The 17,831-nt window shown below is 49.8% G+C and overlaps 1 protein-coding gene across 1 annotated transcript in view; it reads left to right on the top strand.

Annotated features, from left to right (window-relative positions):
• The window catches only part of LOC144949333 (pyruvate kinase PKM), a 37,241-nt gene that overhangs the window by 1,717 nt on the left and 17,693 nt on the right, over window positions 1-17,831 (top strand). The gene's annotated exons all lie outside the window — the stretch shown is intronic.

Raw genomic sequence — 17,831 nt, 5'->3', positions numbered from 1 at the left:
CCTGCGTGGTGTACTGTACATGATTAATATGTACGGTTCGTGCGTAGAAAATGTGTCCTACGGGTATCATACGTATTCGCACGTGTATGTTGCACGTTTAATACGATGGAGAGTAACTAAATCATGAGAGATGTATGCTTATACGCATGACACTATACTTGCATAGTTCGAATATTATAGTGCATGCATAATGTTGGGGATATACACCCATCGCGCGTGGTACATGTCGTATGCATGTTAAGTACATGCATGTGTAACGTGACACATGTTTTACTTGTACATGCGTAGTGCGTGTGCAATTTACAAGTCCTCTGTGTGTGTATGTCTTAACGCAGACGAGAGGATGACGTCTCGCCGAGGGACGTAACGGCGGTCTAATAATGTTCTAGAAGGGCGAGAAAGGTTGGGTGGGTTTTCTGAACGAATCTAGCCGAACCCATGCTTTTATAATTGGCAAAAATACAAGTACCGACGTGGTGAAGTATGGTCAGATACCCCCCCCCCCAATCACCACCCAGCAGTAGATTGTCAAATGGTTTTTGTACATGCACAACTACTACATGGTAACTGCAGGCTAAATACACATCCTGTGTGTGTATGTTATATGAATGAAGTAAGGTCTTTATTAACCGGGCGTAGTCATTTAATGCGGTTTGCTTCGACAAGACCTGGCATGCAACGAATAGGTCACATTGCACTCACGGTACGGTGTATAACGCCATCCACACACCGATACAATCTGGAGTACAACGTATAGTATTATTATTGGGACTCGGGCATTTGGATTTTTTTTTGCTGGCCATTGCAATTATAAGAACACCATTTATTTTGGAGCGTATTATCAATAATAATACGGTAGTAATGATTTCGCTGTGCGTTGTGCGACGATTGCCACTCGTTGCAGAGGTTTTTGTTGTTTGACGTTCGAACCACGGCGGCCGTCCTGGTAAATACTGCGGGCGTAATGCACCGTCAATACTCGTCAAAAGTCTTATTCACTGTGGGCTTTATAGATCCCGTGGGTGTTATTCGAAAAAAAGGTTCGGTCGCGTGTGCCTGCGACACGGTCCGAATTTTTTTTGGTTATAAAATATTTCCAGAAATTTACTCTGTGAAAACTGACCGTAGCAATCTTCCCCGACTGCACTGCTAACCAACTGCAGACTTGTGCCAATCTCAACGCCATCTTTTGCAATGATATCCTTGCACGATTGGGAATCATAGCGCCCTAACCAGATGTACTGCACCAATTGTTTTGATTGGCTTTTTCCAATCCACTGCTGCAATAATGAAGGGGGTCGGGATTTCGTGACCATACTTCACCGCACTGGAGCGGTTCAGATATCTTGCGGGCACATGCACGCGATTTTCTAAGAGGAGGGGGAGAGCGATACGCTAGCAGGGAGTGAGTGCGGAGAGAGCCACTGGAGGCAGGGTAGAAGCTGCCTCTGCGGGTATTTTCCCCTTCTGAGCAGAATGAAGGTGACCCAGCGAGATTGCACAGCACCGTACAGTGTTCAAGGTTCCACCAGCAACACCTATCACCACTCTCTCGCTCACACGCGTGCGAGTGATATTTTATCTCGCCGGTATTTTATGATTTACCGTCTGGCCGAGCCCTCAAGGCTCATTTTATGAGGAGGGCCCATGCCAAATCGGTTTAGTTTGGCCAAATATTCAATTTACTAACACGATCTTTGGTTTCCGTGATGGAGACTTGTTTATTTTTGTGGTAATTTATCTGATGGGAAGGAACATGACAGCAACATGCTGATCAGGCCAGTTGTCTAATTTACAAGCGCGTAATAATAGCGCACGTGTACCTGTTAAACTAATGACCCTTATAAACCAAGAAAAGCATATCATTCTCAAGACTCTATTTTTTTTTATCAAGAGGTTGCTGCTCTACATTGCTGATGTTTGTTCGAATTCCATGTTTTAATGAGAGCTTTGCTTTGCGTCGGAGGTCACCGGAGAACCCGGAGAAAATCCAACACTCATACGAGGGCGGTTAACACTCAAAGCTCCACACGGAGTCATTCAATAATCCGTTGCTGTATTACAATCTACCGTACTGCCACATTGAAATCCACGCCGACAGCACTGAGTGTTCCAAGATGGTCTGCAATTAAAAGCATGTTACAGGCAAACCTCCTGCTGGGCTTCCGAGATTGGACGTATTTACCGTGTTTCAAAGCAGGACTTGGACCTGATCCCTCTCTTCTACTGCCGTTCCATCACCCGTTCTCCTGCAGTTGCCATCGACTCGTCTAGCGACGTGTCCTGTACTTTTATGAACGGTTTGTATGACGTCCTGAACCCCCGCGTGTGTTTATTTCGTCAAAGTGCACCTGGCCTGGCACGGGCGCCGTGGGGACGTCACGTCCACTTGGTGGATAATGGCGGGTGTGGTTGTTTATTTCAGTGTTTCTCTTTCCGTCTCTCAATGTTATTCCAAGCATGCACCTCTCTTGGTGCACTCTATTGTCATGCTATTGTTAGTTTATACGTGCACACTTGAAGCCCTTTACAGCTCAATCTAGATTTGAAGTTTTTTTGGTAGGAACCTCCTGGTTACACCAGCCCACAGGGGATTATTGTGTCCGTCGTGCATCAAAAAATGGGTGGGGCTGGGTGGGGCTGGGTGGGGCTGGGTGGGGCTGGGTGGGTCACCCCATGGTGCCCTTATAAAACTCAATGTTTAACCTACTCACGCCGGCTTGTGCCCGCCTCTTAGTCGGCCATATTTGCGGAATACACCACGCAGCCGTTGACCCTGGCCATTGACCGAGCAACCCGACGTTCCTACCAGCTCCCTCCGCAGGAATGTGTTCGTGACTGCAGGGATCCATACTCTTTGGTTCTAAACACTACGCCCGTTTACAGCTCCTGAAGCAGCGGTCGATTTGACCTCCATTCTCATTTTGTTTTCTGGTCTCCATCGTTCTCGTTCTGTCTCTCGGTGCAACTCAAGGCCCTGAACCTCGTGCACACGAGTCGTATATCACATTTTAAAAAGAGGGATGTATTTAATTTTTACATGGCATTTATTGTTTTTTGTTTGTTGATAAGTCTATTTGATTTGGGAACAAGTGAAAACGGAAATTGAATAATGCAGTGCAGATGTACTTGCAAAACTAAATTTGACACAGGCTCTTGAACGGCTGTGCTGGAGTGCCCAGTGTACTTCTGGGAGCTATACGGATTGTCTGGACTCGGTAATATATATCACGACAAAAATGAGGGTGTTTAACTTGTGTGAATAAGATATGATAGCTTTGCTTTTCTATGTGCGTTGAACCAAAATTCTGGATCGCCAAAAGAAGGCGCTAGAGCATAAAGTGCGGAAAAATATCCTCTGTCCCATCTGTGTGGGATAGAGCGTTGTCCCCTCAGAAGTGTGGCATTTCTCCCAGTGCTCCAGTTTCCTCCAACATGCATAGTAACTCAATAATTGTCTGAAAACATCTTACTATATTAAAGACTGCTGAGCTTGGGCAAATTGTTGGCAGTGCCGGCTCGCCGCTTTGCTGCTCCCTTCCAGCACAGCTGTGGATCTTCTGCGATTGTGAGATGCAATATGCATGAACACGATGTACACAGTATATTTATAAAACTAAAACATGATTATTATCATTGACTGCATCCTAAATGCATGTATTCAATAAATGTTAATGAGTGGAATACATTACTTAAATTCGTCTTGTCCATTTTCCAAAGTTGTTATCGCACAAACCCATCGTTTGCATTTGAGCAAAAATATTTGATGGCAACATTTCGTGGATATGTGGAGGTAATTTCACACGGTAAAGAATCAAAATGGTTTTGTATATATTAAAACAAAGTTAGATCCACGCATAACAAAAGAAAACCCCCCCACAATCTGACCTTGAAGTCTGTATTTTGCTACTTGGGGCGGGTTTTATCCGCACTGGGTAAACATAGGCCAAACAAAGACCGACACAATTACCACACCCTCTGCTCGTGTGTCATTCCAACCTTTATTGGTGCACAAAATCAGTGGGTAGACGAGTCTCCTTCGCGTATCCATTTCACTGCGTCACGAGAAATACAGGCGTTTCTTACTTAACCTGTTAGGGGCCCCAATTGCCTTCTGAGTCCTGTAATTTCAGCACTATTTGGTCAACCCCAAGCTTGGGTTTGAACTCGCAACCTTTCGATTGAGAGCTCTCTCTCTCCTGACTCGATAACAAATAGAAATATCTTAATGTTGCCAACAATAAATTTTCACGCGACTTTCTGATTTACTGGTGCAGGTGGTGGTGGTGTTTACGTTCCCAACTATTGGCAATGGTTTAGTCGGTGCTCTTAGGCAGATGCTCAGGAGCTTTGAAATTCCGTGCATGGGGAAAGTGACCGTACTGGAAACTATAAAAGCTTTAGGAGGGGAGAGCGCGATAAGTGCACAGAGAACCAGAACGCTGACAGATGTGTCGTGTGGAAAGTGGGAAAAAAATATCCCAAGCGACGGAGACACGAAGTGACAAGCCCGGGGTGGGGTGATGGCGACGGATTTGAACGCATGCCCGAGTGCGCCGCGACCTTCCAGTCTGCTAAGCACGTTGATGACCATCTTACTCGATGGTTTCATCTCAAGTGCTCCCCTGCTGACTGGCTTCAGGTCCATGCGCTGTTGCCGTGCTTTTGTGAAAGAGTGACCGGGTGGCTCGTGGGGATAGTACCACTCGTTCTCTCAGTCAGTATCAGAATATATATATTTTACTTGGCTCAATTCAAGAAATGTGTTTTTTTTTTATGACAACTTTGATAGTGTTGTTCGTTGTGTGCCACTTGTAATTTTAGATCCATTGGCTTGAGCTCGGCAAATGTATTTAACAAAAAAGTTATCTTGGAAGTTAAGCTGGGATGAACCTAGTTAGGACTCGGCAGGTGTTGTTGGTGTTGCCTGAGATGTGTGGCCACACGATGGCAGTGCCTAGTGTAACCCCCCCCTCGTACTTGTGATGGGTGGTTTTCCAGGTTGTCCGGTTTCCTCCCACCACAAGAAGCCAAACTCTTGTGAATTAAAGGGATTGGCCAAACATCCTAGTGAAGCAAGGACCCGCCTCAAAAATAGCATTGTGACTGTGCAGCTTTCCTGGGTAAATAATTACGGTTCTATAACACAAATGATGTTGTTTTTCTGTCCTAGTTACCTTTTGACTTGTATTGCCTGGCAAGAGCACGTAATGAGACGAGAGGCGTCTCCAGCAACGCAAAACTAAATGTGCAAATAAAACCAGAAGTGAGGTAGGTGTCAGGGTGACTCGGACGGCATGAAGTTAGGCCAGAGACGCTGAATCGGCACCACTTGAGCTCTGAGGATCGAATCAAGGATGCAGCCACCCCTTGTTCGCACTGTACGTAGCCATCCGCGCTAATCGGAGGTGCTGGGAGGTGCATCAAGTTGTGTGTTGAATAATTGGATGTTTTGGTAGGTCTCTGATGTGTTTTTCGGGTTGTACCATGTTGTTCTTCGTGGGCCTGATGTCTGGATCTGGAGGAGCGACACCTTCGAAGGACGTACGTTCTGCTGCTACTGTTTATATGAAACATTCAATTAGGGATTTTAGTTTGTTTGGGTTCTGAAGACAAAAGGAACGTTCTGTTTGATTGGCAAGTTGACTCGTGTCTCCAGCAGGCCCTGTGAGAAGCGCCACCTAGTCTGCATTTAGACGCCGTTGAGAGGACCTCCAGAAGTAATTCTGTAATCTTGGCTTCCACAGCCCAGTCTCTTGCACGTGCGATGAGGGCACGCTTGCTTTCTGCAAGAGATCCAAATGCTAATGCTTCTGCAAAGAGTTGATGACCTCGGCCCGGCCATCGATGACTGCAGAGAGAAGACATTTTTTGTATTATTGGACTTCCTCCTGGGGCTTAAGAAGAAAATAATAATTTGCTTTGATTCGCCGATCAACGGGCACCGCTCCCCGATAGCAGGGCGGGCGAGAAGGTGAGGTGCCACCGAGTGGGCATCAAGGGGCAGCGGATGGGGCCTCGAAGTAGTTTTGTGAAGTCACCCTAACCTCCTGCACCAATTTCCATTCGCAAACCTTTACTACCAAGGAAACTCAATTGGCCAATGACCACTGTGGTCTTAAAGGGAAATGTATTTAATAGGCGATGTTTCGGGCAATGGACCTTCACTGAACATAGGGACAATTGGGGTGATATCACCTGGTATATACTTTTCTGTTAATTGTGCTTGTGCACCACTGAAAATAAAGAGCAGCAGCATCACCAAATAATTTGTTTAACCTGGTTGCGCGATATCAATAAGATGAACGAAGGGTCCCTCTCCCCCCCCCACTTCCCAAAAGCACGCTGACCAGCGTGGTGAAGTATAGTCAGACGATGCCACGTGACCGACCACCAGTGCGGGGGGAGGCCTTCGTCCAGCCGTTAGCCGATGTTGACGTGCAAGGTTTGGCGGCGGTGGCGGTCATTTATAGCGTGGAAACAAAATTGGTCGATGCCACTTGTGAAATTACGCGTTGGCCTCATTCGCGTTGTCGAAAGCCGATTCGAGCCCTGGGGGAGGAGGCGATGTGGAAGCGGGGTGAGAGTCCAAGGTCGGTTACGTCGAATGCGTTGAGCTCCGCGTTGGGGTTAGCGTTTGTCAGATTTACCACTCGTAATCAAGGTTTTTTTTTTTGGGGTGTTGTTAAACCCGCCACCACCCGACACGGCCAATTCAGGAAGGTTTGGGTCGCGTGAACAAACCGTGCGAATTGGTTACTAGTTCAACACGCAGGTGTGTTGGAGAGTAAACCCACAATCTCATCCCAAAAAAACGCACCTTTTTATTGTGGATAATATCGGTTGCGAAAGCCTGCGTATTAATCTGAGCGTCCCTCTCGTAGACCCGGGACAACAAATGGCTCCGTCGGCCCAAATCGATGAACACGATGCGTGCGGTTGCACTGTGATGGAGTTTGGCGACCAGACCTCGGTACAAATCAATTGCTGCCACCCGAACACCGAGGTTCGAACGTGGGAGAGGTGGCAACAACTCCCGGTTCAATTTAGTGTCACGGTTAACCCATTTTACACTCTTTCTTTTAACTCACTCTGTTATTGTTGTCGTTGTTGTATCCTCAAATCTTGTAACTCAATTTTAACCCACTTCCCAATGTGGTATCGACTGTAAACTTGGTATACTTATGCCATACTGATGACAATACTATATTCTATCATTCTTTTTTATGTTATGTTTCGGCTTTGGCCTAATTGTCCACGGTCAACTGACGGTGGCTGTAATTGCCCACGGTCCGTACGTTATGGCAAGCTTCGGGGCCACTTCCTGGAGTCGTGGCGTTCTGCCATTACTAGTACATTTCATAAAAGCGTGTTTAAAAAAAAAAGTATTTGTAAATATAACTTTTTTTTAATCGGGTCAACCGCAAGGAACGGCGCCGCATCGGATAGATTTTGTAAAAGTTTTTCTTTCCCTCTGCGGTTGTGGTGCGTGTTCCGTGCGATGGGTTCTATCGAAATCGGCCCCTCCTCGTGTTGGGAGCATTGCCAAGGATGTCGACAAATCCTCGGAATCGCGTGGCGCCTCTCAATCTGGAACGTGTAAACCGGGCAAGGTGCTGAAATAAGAGTGGGTCTGTTATGTAACAGGCGGGGCTGCCCGTTCCGCAACCCGCTGCTGTGGATTTTTATCTTTGTGGGAGTTTTTTCTTCTTCTTTCTCTCTCCAAACCGGTACCGGTGTAAAGTCTAGAGGGTGTGTGTGGAGTGGTGGGGAGCGGTGGTGCAGCGGTTAGCGCGCTGCGCTACAAACCCGGCGACCCAAGTTCATTCCCGCTCACGGCCAAACACCCAGTGACGATTTTCTCCGAACCGGTCCTGGGCCTCCCCTAGGTCGACTCGGCCTCCAATTGAGTACCTAGTGCAGTGTCTAAACACATCGCCACTAGGGAGACAAAGGCGGCCGGGCGTGGCGCTGGCTATTCATCACTTCGCATGCCGCGCCGGCCTTAATAGGCGCTCGCTAACAGCACTTGCCGCTACAGTCTGTTAAGGCTACACGGGGGTCGGGGGGGCTTTGTCTTTTTCACTCCTCTCGCTGCCACGGCTTACCAGTGGGGCAAACCATTACACCGGGGGGGGGGGGGTCGCTGCCACAGCTAACCAGTGGGGCAAACCATTACACCGGGGGGGGGACTGGGTGGGTTGCTCCCTTTGCTCGAACCCCCCTCCTCGTCTCCGCCCAAACAGTTGAGGGGGTCCCCCCCCCCCGCTCCCCCCCCCCCGTGTTCTCCCCGCCGCGGCAGAACCCGGACGATCCGATTGGCTCACGCGCGGTGCGTGCACGCGCCCGGCGCGTGCTTGCAGGGCGCCCGCGGCCAATGGCAGGGCGCGCCTGCACGATTGTTGCCATGGCAACCTGCCGCAGTGACGGAGCGCCACGCCCCCTCCCACCAACCTCGGGCGGTGGGGATAGGAAGAGTCGGGGTGGAGGTAACGTGAGGTCAAGTTTGGATTTTAAAATCCCATTGTGTGTGTCTGTGTGTTTTAGTGGGGAGGGGGTGGGTGGCCAACACCACGCCTGGCCGCCTTTGTCTCCCTAGTGACGATGTTTACACATCGCACCAGGTAACTCATTTGAGGCTGAGTAGACCTAGGCGAGGCCCGGGATCGGCTAAAGCACAGCAAGTTGGCACAGTAGGGGGCACAGGTGGTGCATCAGTCAGTCATCTCGGTCATTTCAGTCAGTCGACCTGTGACACCTGGGTCTGCTCTGTGACCTGCCAGTGGGCGTTCGACACTTCACGTGGCCTTAACGTGCACCTAGCCTGGCACAAGCGTCGTGGTGACGTCACCGCTACTTAGTGGCGAATGGCGGTTGTTGTTGTTGGAGCGATTTAGTATATCTGTGAGCGCGTTGCATTACGAAACCAGCGACCTGGGTTCGATTCCCAGCAATGGTTAGCATCTGGGCTTGCACTGGGTTAACTCAGTCTGAAACGAGTGCTTGGTGTGGCGTGTAAAGACACGGTCACTGGGCGAGAGGAATGCGTTAGGGCGCGGTGCACATCGCTTCTTCTTCACCGCACTGACCTCAGGTGCCCACTAACGGCACTGCCCTTGCAGTGAGTGCAAGGCTCCCTCGGGCTTATCTTTGACTTTGTGTCTTTTGTAAGTTGCACCTAGCCTGGCACAAGCGGCTTGTGGATGTATGTATGTGGGGAGCGGTAGTGTAGCGGTTGTTGCGCTCCGCTACAAATCCGGCGACCCGAGTTCAATTCCCGCTCATGGCCAACACCAGTGGCAATTATCTGGACCGGTCCTGGGCCTCCCCTAGGTCGACTCTGCTTCAAATGAGTACTTGGTGCGATGTGTAAGCATTTTCGCAAGGGAGACAAAGGCGGCCGGGCGTGGTGATGGCCACCAGCCTCGTGTACCGTTGCCGGCCTTAATAGGCGCTCGCTAACAGCACTTGCCCCAACAGTCTGTTAAAGCTTTATGGGGGATCTTTGTATGTGCGGTTAAACGTATAAACCCACTTATTATGGCGTTGTGGAACCGGTGAAATCTGACCATGTGGAATAAATTTCGCGTAATTTAAATTCCTTGATGCGTATACGGCCTGTAACTTTTGAAATGTCAGAGTAGTGAGATGAATGTTTAGAAAACCTTATAAACAAGTAGACAAAACGCACCCTCCCCATATTTGTATTTCCATGTAACAAATTAAATCATTTTATACAAATCCCATCAGCCATGCGGCTTTATGGGAGTCCATTGATTTTAACAGCGTTGGTTTCATTGGGGGAAAAAAAAAAGCTCTGGACCGTTTTTTTTACCATTTCAGTAAAATCTCAGCAGTCGAGCTTTACCAAACTGTGTTGGTGAAATTCCGGATCTTTTATAGGCAAGGACAACACCCCCTTTTCGGTTAAGATATAGGGTCAGAGTTCACCGCAAAACAACGTAATGCACAACGCACGTATTCATTAGCGTCGCAGTGGAGCGTATAAGTCGTGCCACCTTTTACTATGTGCGTGTGCGAATTGGGCGTTTTGTCACCTCCTAAAGGAAACTTTGTAACCGTCGTCACCTGGAGAGAGCGATCGTTATTGATAAGCCACCATTGCGTAAGCGTAAATTGCAAGTCTGACGGTTGAACTTGAAGTGATGTGGCCGGGTGACTCTCTAATAAACCCTGGCCGGAAACACCGGCACGGCACCGGCCAAAGCCCGGTTCGAATCCAGGTTTAGGCTGCCCGCAGTTTCAACGATTGGTTTAATCCTCGCGGTGTAGAGCATTGATGGTCTCGGCCCAGCCACCGATGGACGGGGATGGTACAGCGCATCAATGAATCGATCCTTAATATCACGATACGTGCATCGTATGCATGTATGTTCAACTACTTCCGCACCGTACGTAGCTAACCGTGTTAATCGGAGGTGCGGGGAGGTGCATTAAGTCGCGTGTGTTTGTGTAAGAATCTGATTTTTTTTTGGTAGGTATCCGTTGCTTTTCGGGTTGTACCATGTTGTACATCGTGGGCCTGATGTCTGGAACTGAAGAAGCGCGTGGAGGAGTGACATTTCAAAGGACGTGCGTTTTGCTTGTACTGTTTATATTAAACATGCAACTAGGACTTTTACTTTATTCGGGTTCTGAAGAGCGAAGGAACGTTCTTTTTCGTTAGCAAGTTGACTAGCGTCTCTAGCAGGCCCTGTGAGAAGGAGAAGCGCCACCTCGTGTGCATTAAAAGTCGATGAGAGGACTTCCGAAGTAAATTTCAATTTAAAGCTTTCGTGACTGCAGGGATTTATCTTCTTGGTTCTTTCGGGGAGACAGCGTCTGACGCTGTCTCCCCGACAGACCTGGTCTTCACCTGAGGACGGCTGCTTGCGTTGTGGCCGAAACGTCGTGAGAATTATTTTATTATGTTTTATTTTTATTATTTTATTATTTCCATTCTACGTGACTTTACCGAAAGAACCAAGAAGATGACCTCCGAAGTAGTTCTGTAATGTCATCTTCCGCAGCCCAGTCTCTCGCACGTGCGGTGAGGGCGCGCTTGCTTTCTGCAAGAGATCCAAACAGCGAATGCTTCTGTCTCTACTTTGGTAACCCAGCAATAATTGTTTGAAAGTAATAATTTGCAGCCCTGTCAATCCACTGCTGGATGAAAGTGTTCCCACGTTGTGTAAACCACGGGGGTTCTTTGACCATTTCTTTACTTTACTGTTCAATGCGTGTTGGTGAAACGGTGGCGCCCCACTTGATGTTAGCCGTCGCTGGGAGTCGAACTGAGGTTGAGAAACAAAATATTTATTTCTACGGGAGGAATCCGACGAAGTTATACAGCTCTTTTTCACAGATGTCCTGTAACTGTCGGTTGCTGTGTTCATACCGTGCATTCCACTAAAACCACTGTTCAGTGGGATAGGAAAAAAAACACATTCAAAATATCAAAGTGAATTTTTTTACGGTGTCCACTTCATTGGCTCACAAGCCCCATGTGCGTATAACGACTCTGCCTCCCGGCTGGACGTTATGTTTGCGCACCGTCCTCAATTGTTCGGCAGCAAATCCTCGTTGTAATTGGGGATTAATTTCAGCCGGGGTCTGTCCTGGTCGGAGACCCAGAAAATATTTCAGCACAAAATCCAGGATGGCTGTCTCGGTGCCCGTGGTTAGGTTTCACATGCCGGATAATCCAATCTGGCAGCGACCCAGACATATTTGCGCACCCTGCACACCACATCCAGTATACCTATCTCTCTCTGTGTGCCTGTAGCCACTTAATCTAGTCGTGCATTAACCCTGAACATATTTGGTGACGAAACAAAGCGCCGATTTATAATGGATCTCACTATGTCAGCGCTCTGCTTATACTTCCAGTTGCGTGCGTGGGGGCGGGGGCGGTAGTTGTGAGTTGCAGACCGTAGTGGATGGATGCGCATTAGCGGATTTAAAAATAAACTGCAGCTCTCCGAAAGCTCGGATGCTTGCTCGCGTCAAGGTGAAAGCCAGCGTGGGATTCTAGAAGCGAAAACCTGGAACTGTTCTCTCAGTTCATCGTTGGGGGGGGGGGGGACCTCCGCTAACAAGACGAACTTCTTGTTGTCAACCTTGTCGTTTATATGGCGGGCCACTTAGTGGCTGCATGGGTAACAAGTATTTATTGCATGCAACAAAAGCCTCCTTTCTACCGTTGGGGTGGTGGGGGGGTAATCTATCACTCCACTGCTGGATGAAGGCCTTGTCACACCGTGCCAGCCACGGGACTTTCTTGACGATACTGATCGTGCTTCACCATGCCGATGAGTGCGGGTTTATGAAAGGGGGGAAGCTTACGGACCGGTTCGCTGATTGTGTTTGTGCAGGCTGTATAGATCAGTTCATGTATCGCTCACCGCTGATTGTGTTTTGCGCACGCGCTATATAGACCGGGCGGGTGGCTCATCGGTCGAGCGAGCGAGCGGCTCTCAATTGGAAGCTTGCGACTTCAAATTTTGCTCGGACATGGGTCGACTCAGCCCATCATCTCTCAGGGATAGATAAAATTATTTCTATTTCGTACGGGGAAGGGAGGGAATCAACAGTGGTTGTCATTTTGTGCAGGAAATCTCTGCGATTACATGTATATTTTTTAAACTATTAATCCAAATTTGGGTCGCGTTGTCAAGGTCAGGAGGTCCTGATAGCCAGTGCCGTTGATGCAACCACATCCCCACGGTCACTTCCTTCTGCCAGTTCCCAAAGCTGTTACAAAATCGATGGCCCACTTGTGATTTCCACTCTCGGTCTTTTGACGCAACTCATGTAAGAGGCAGAGGCGGAGCCCTGCAACTGCTCGCTTGCGCTACTGCCGGTGGGGCACCCTCTAGAGGGTGCTCCAGAGAGCCCCGTCTTGGAGTGTTTTTGCCTACTCTTCCACACTGAGCCAAGCGTTTCTGAAGATGCGGGAATGCCCACACTTTACCCTGCCATAAGGGCGCAGCGCGACCTGCCGATCTGTTAATGGTAGTGACCCCATTCACACCACTGGGTGGGCAGAGATCTCCCGCAAACCAGTAATCTTTAAATTACATTTTTATTTTACCAGGTAAGGCCCACTGACCTATATAGATCTTTTTCAGACGTAACCTGGCCACATATGATAGCTCCACCAAGTGGCTTATCATCATTTGGAAATTTATCGCAGCCAAGGACTCTAAAACACATGATTCTAAATTAGGAAAAAACTGGAGGACCCGGAGGAAAATTTGAAGCGACCATGGGGAGAACATGCAAACTCCACATTCAGGCATCGGGTCAGGATCGAACCCACAACCTCCTGTATACCAGGTGAGGTAGTTTAGATCTTGCCACCTCTGCAACGCTAACTACCCCACGGTGGCGTCTTGCAAGTAAAAACACATCCGATGCTCACGAATCGAAGCTGACAAAGTCACTGTGACCCTCACCCCTAAATCACCCAGCCCCTCTGAAAGTGTGACTGGCTGCAGCGCGTTTTGTGGGCGTGTTGCGGTATTCGTGGGCGCGCGGTGTAAGACGTGCTTGTCGTGTAAGACGTGCACGTCGCCACAGGCACGATGGGGGACGTGTTGCTTCTCGCCCACGTAACTTCGCGTTTAACCGTTAAAAATTAGTTTGACTTTTCGTTTGCAACTCTACACGCGTCCACATCACCCCGCTACTCCAATCCTCCACTGGCTCCCGATACCAACGCCAAGCTCCCTAATAGAGTTGCGTGCTTGCCTACCTCTCCCCTCTTATCTCGCTCTACTCCCCCTCCACGCACCCTGCTACCTCTGCGATGTCTCTCAACCGAGGCTTTCTGTGGACCCCATCCCCTGGTCGCTCAGTGGGAGGTTGGTTGCTCATTCTCCTTCGCTGCCCCCCCACAGTCTGGAACTCCCTTCCCACAGCCCAGAGGTCGCAAACGGGTTTTGATTCCTTACCCGTAGCCGGCCGTACCAGGGTCGCAAATGGGTAACCGTACCCAGTACGGGTACCCGTTCCCTACCCGTACCCTACCCGAAATGAGTGACAAACGGTTACTCACCAGTGACTCACGGCCTACCCGTACCTGGCCGCACCAGGGTCGCAAACGGCTACTCGTACCCGTACCCGGCCGGGTATGGGTAGCCGGGTATCGGGTAGGGTACGGGTATCGGGTACCCGGTTGCGACCTCTGCCACAGCCGCCAGTGTTGGTAATCCTCTGCCCCCCATTGAAGTCCAGGCTCAAGGCCTTCCTCATTCCTTCTGCCCGTGACTAAGACTCCTCTCCCACCTCTCTCTCTCTGCAAAGTAATTATTCCCCTTGGGCTTCTGCAGTTGCGGCGGCTCGGTATGCCGCCGCGCTTCGGCGCGCCGTACGAATCCCGCGCCTCGGCGCGCCGTACGAATCCCGCGCCTCTTGCACTCTCCAGGGGACGGTAGGCATCTCGCGGTTGTCGGGATCAAAAAAACTAAATTTGCGTAAGCAAAAAAAAAGGGAAAGGGATAGAAGCGAGATTACAAACTGAACTCTGAAACGCGAGCCGCGAGCCGCGCACCGCACGTTACCCCGATGCGAAGGACGTGGCGGGCTCAACCCCTGGCGCCGTCGCCGCTCATCGTCCCTCGGCTTCTCCTTGCCGAGGGCCGCCCCACGGCTCCCAGCCTTCTCCCTCCCCCGGGCCCCCGCCCGCGTCTCGTCCCCCGCACCCTGCTCGTCGTCTCGTGGGCTCTACGCTCCTTGTCGCTGTCGTGTTGTGACAACGGGACCAACAGAGGTCGCAACCGGGTGTACCCAATACCCGTACCCTACCCGATACCCGGCTACCCGTACTCGGCCGGGTACGGGTAGCCGTTTGCGACCCTGGTGCGGCCGGGTACGGGTAGACCGTGAGTCACTGGTGAGTAACTGTTTGTCACTCATTTCCCAACGTCTTGTCTCTTCTCACAATTCAAGTTCCTAGAATCAACCCACCCGCGCCTGCAACATGGCTTCATCCCAGAGGTCGCAATCAGGTACCCGATACCCGTACCCGGCCGGGTACGGGTAGGGTACGGCCGGGTACGGGTACCCGTTCGCGACCCTGGTGCGGCCGGGTACGGGTAAGGAATCAAAACCCATTTGCGATCTCTGGGGACCAGGCTTAAAGGGGCAATGGTGACTTTCTTTCCCCTCTTAGCTATTCTCTCAACAGTGGTGTTTAGCTTGACCACCGCTTTGGACACCGTGGTGGCGAGATGTTATCTACCTCGCCTTGGATGCAGGAGGTCGTGGGTTTGATCGCGACCCTGACACCTGTGTATTTGGAGTTTGTGTCTCTCTCCCTCCGTGATTGCGTGGATTTTTTTTCCCCGAGTCCTCTGGTTTTTCCCTCCACATTTAGAATCAACGTCACACGTTTAGAATATTTGGCTGCTGCTTTAAATTTACACGTGACAAGCCACTTCGTTGAGCTATCATTTGTCGCCAGGTCACTTCTGAAAAATAGTTCTATAGCTCAGTGGGCCTAACCTGGTAAAATAACATTTTTAAAAAAGAGTTTTCTGAAACTGAATTCTACCTGCATTCAGGCGACGGACCCCTTGCAAGTTTTAAATGGGTGCATGGTATTTGATTGGCAGGTCTCGTGCGCTCGGTGGGGTAAAGTGTGGGTATTCCCACCATCCCAAGACATTTGGCTACTACAGGGTGCTCCTCCCAACAGCTCCCCCCCCCCCCCCCCCCACGATCTGCCGTCAGTGTCACGAGCAGGTCATTGCAAGGCTGCGCCTTTTGCCTTGTTGAAGGCGACTGCAATACGTTGACGTTGGCTCTACTAGGTGACCTTGGCGAGTAAGGAATTTCCACTGCAGACAGCCGTTCCGTTCATCGCCCCTTCATAGCTGGATCCCTGCAAGAAGCTCGCTTTTCCTCCCCCACTCCCAGCCTTGCCGCGTGTGTGCACAGTGCCCTGCCTTCATTACACATGGACGAACGCGGCCAGCTCCTCGTGACGAAAGGCATCGTCGCCAAAGCAGTGGATGTCACCGCCACCGTACCTCACTGCCACCACCACCCTACCTCGCCGCTACCACCACCACCACCACCGTTCCTTACCGCTACCACCACCACTACCGTCCCTCACCGCTGCCACCACCACTACCTTACCTCTCCACTACCAACCACCAACACTACCTTACCTCTCCACGACCAACCTCCAGCACTACCTCTACCACCACCACTACCGTACCTCACCGCTACCACCACCCATCCACCACCGTAACTCGCCTTGACCAACACTTTCTCCCCTTAGCCAAATGCCAGGACTGTTGCCCAGGAGACGCATAGCGATCTGCAAGGTTCTGGCCTGGCAGTTTCTCATCCCCATTTGGCCTTAGGTCTTCTCTTCCCCTGGGTCTTTTGAAACGAGTTACTTTTCCAACAGTGTATTTTTTGTTTGTTTTATTTTTAAGCAACAAAAACCCTTGGCCAGCTTCGATTACCTCGAGTCTCATCAGCAGGATGTAGCCCATAAAACCAATTTGGATCTAATGATGTACACGTGGACTCGTGTGTGTATCAAAGTAGGCCGACTTGGCCTCAAATGAGTACCTGTTGCGATGTGTAAACATCGCCACCCACCCCCTCGTGTGCTGTGCCGGCCTTCATAGGTGCTCGCCAACAGCACTTGCCCCATAAGTCTGTTACAGGCTATATGGGGGATATTTGTCTTTGTATCAATGTATACTTGTAGAGTTTGTAATGCGTGGGTGTGGCACATTACAAATATCGTATTGTATTTCCAATCCGTCGTGTTGTATGCATACCATATATATTCGTGTCATAGTATCTGTGTGGTATTGTAACATGTCTACTTAAATAATGACTTGCTAATATTCCATTCATATTAATGTACTTTGTATTTATGTGACAAACTCGACACATTCGTCAACACCGTGGGGCCTTAAAATGAGATGAATCTATGATAGACGTTTTGGGTAACAGCCCTCCTTCATGGCACATGAATCATGAAAAAGGGCCATTGCCTGAACCCTTGCTTATTATACGTTTTCTTTATGGCCACAGTGTTACTGACGAATGGCGAGTTTTTTATTGTTACGTTTGCTAAACGCAGCAGCCCTATGACTAAATATTGCGTTATATATACATGGACTGTTTGTATGTTGTACGTAAAACTCACCTCTGGTACAAGCATCATATGCAACTTTATATTAGACGCGCGTCACTCAGTCCATCGTAACTCTGGGGGTCAATAAAATCAGCACCACCTTGCGGGGAAACAACAGCAGGTTGCCCCGTTGGTAGCACGGTTGGCTACGTATGGTGCGAAAGAAGTTCCACATGCGTGCGTCCAACCCTGCAATGGGAATGTTACATTTTCCGCTGCTGCTTTAAGGCTTTACAAACGAGCACTCATGCCCTCCCAGTATATGTGTACCATATATACTTCCGTAATAGAATATACGTCATTTAACAAGCTGCGTCATTTAATTTACACGCACATCGTCACGCGTGTATGAATATTACAGTAAGTATGAGCTTTGTGTTTATAGTTTCGCTAAGCAAATGACGTTTTTAAAGCGGATCCACGTTGGGGCTTGCATTGCTGACGTCCGTCCGGAGGAAAATCCTCCGGCCGCCCCTCGCCTGCTCCTATTGGCTGGCGCTGACGCACTGCGGACCGTCGGTCCTCCCCGGATGGTTGCCGTGGCGACGGGGTTGGTCGCCCAGGCGACGATCGTGTGGCTGAGCACGTCGCTGCGTTTTGGCGATTGTCCCGGCATCCCTCCAGACCGCAGCCGCCCCAAGCCAGGCCGTGCACTGCCAACACAGAA

This window comes from Lampetra fluviatilis, chromosome 53 (assembly GCF_964198595.1).
Source record: "Lampetra fluviatilis chromosome 53, kcLamFluv1.1, whole genome shotgun sequence".
Classification (NCBI taxonomy): Eukaryota; Metazoa; Chordata; class Hyperoartia; order Petromyzontiformes; family Petromyzontidae; genus Lampetra; species Lampetra fluviatilis.
This window is presented reverse-complemented; position numbering and strand designations above follow the sequence as displayed.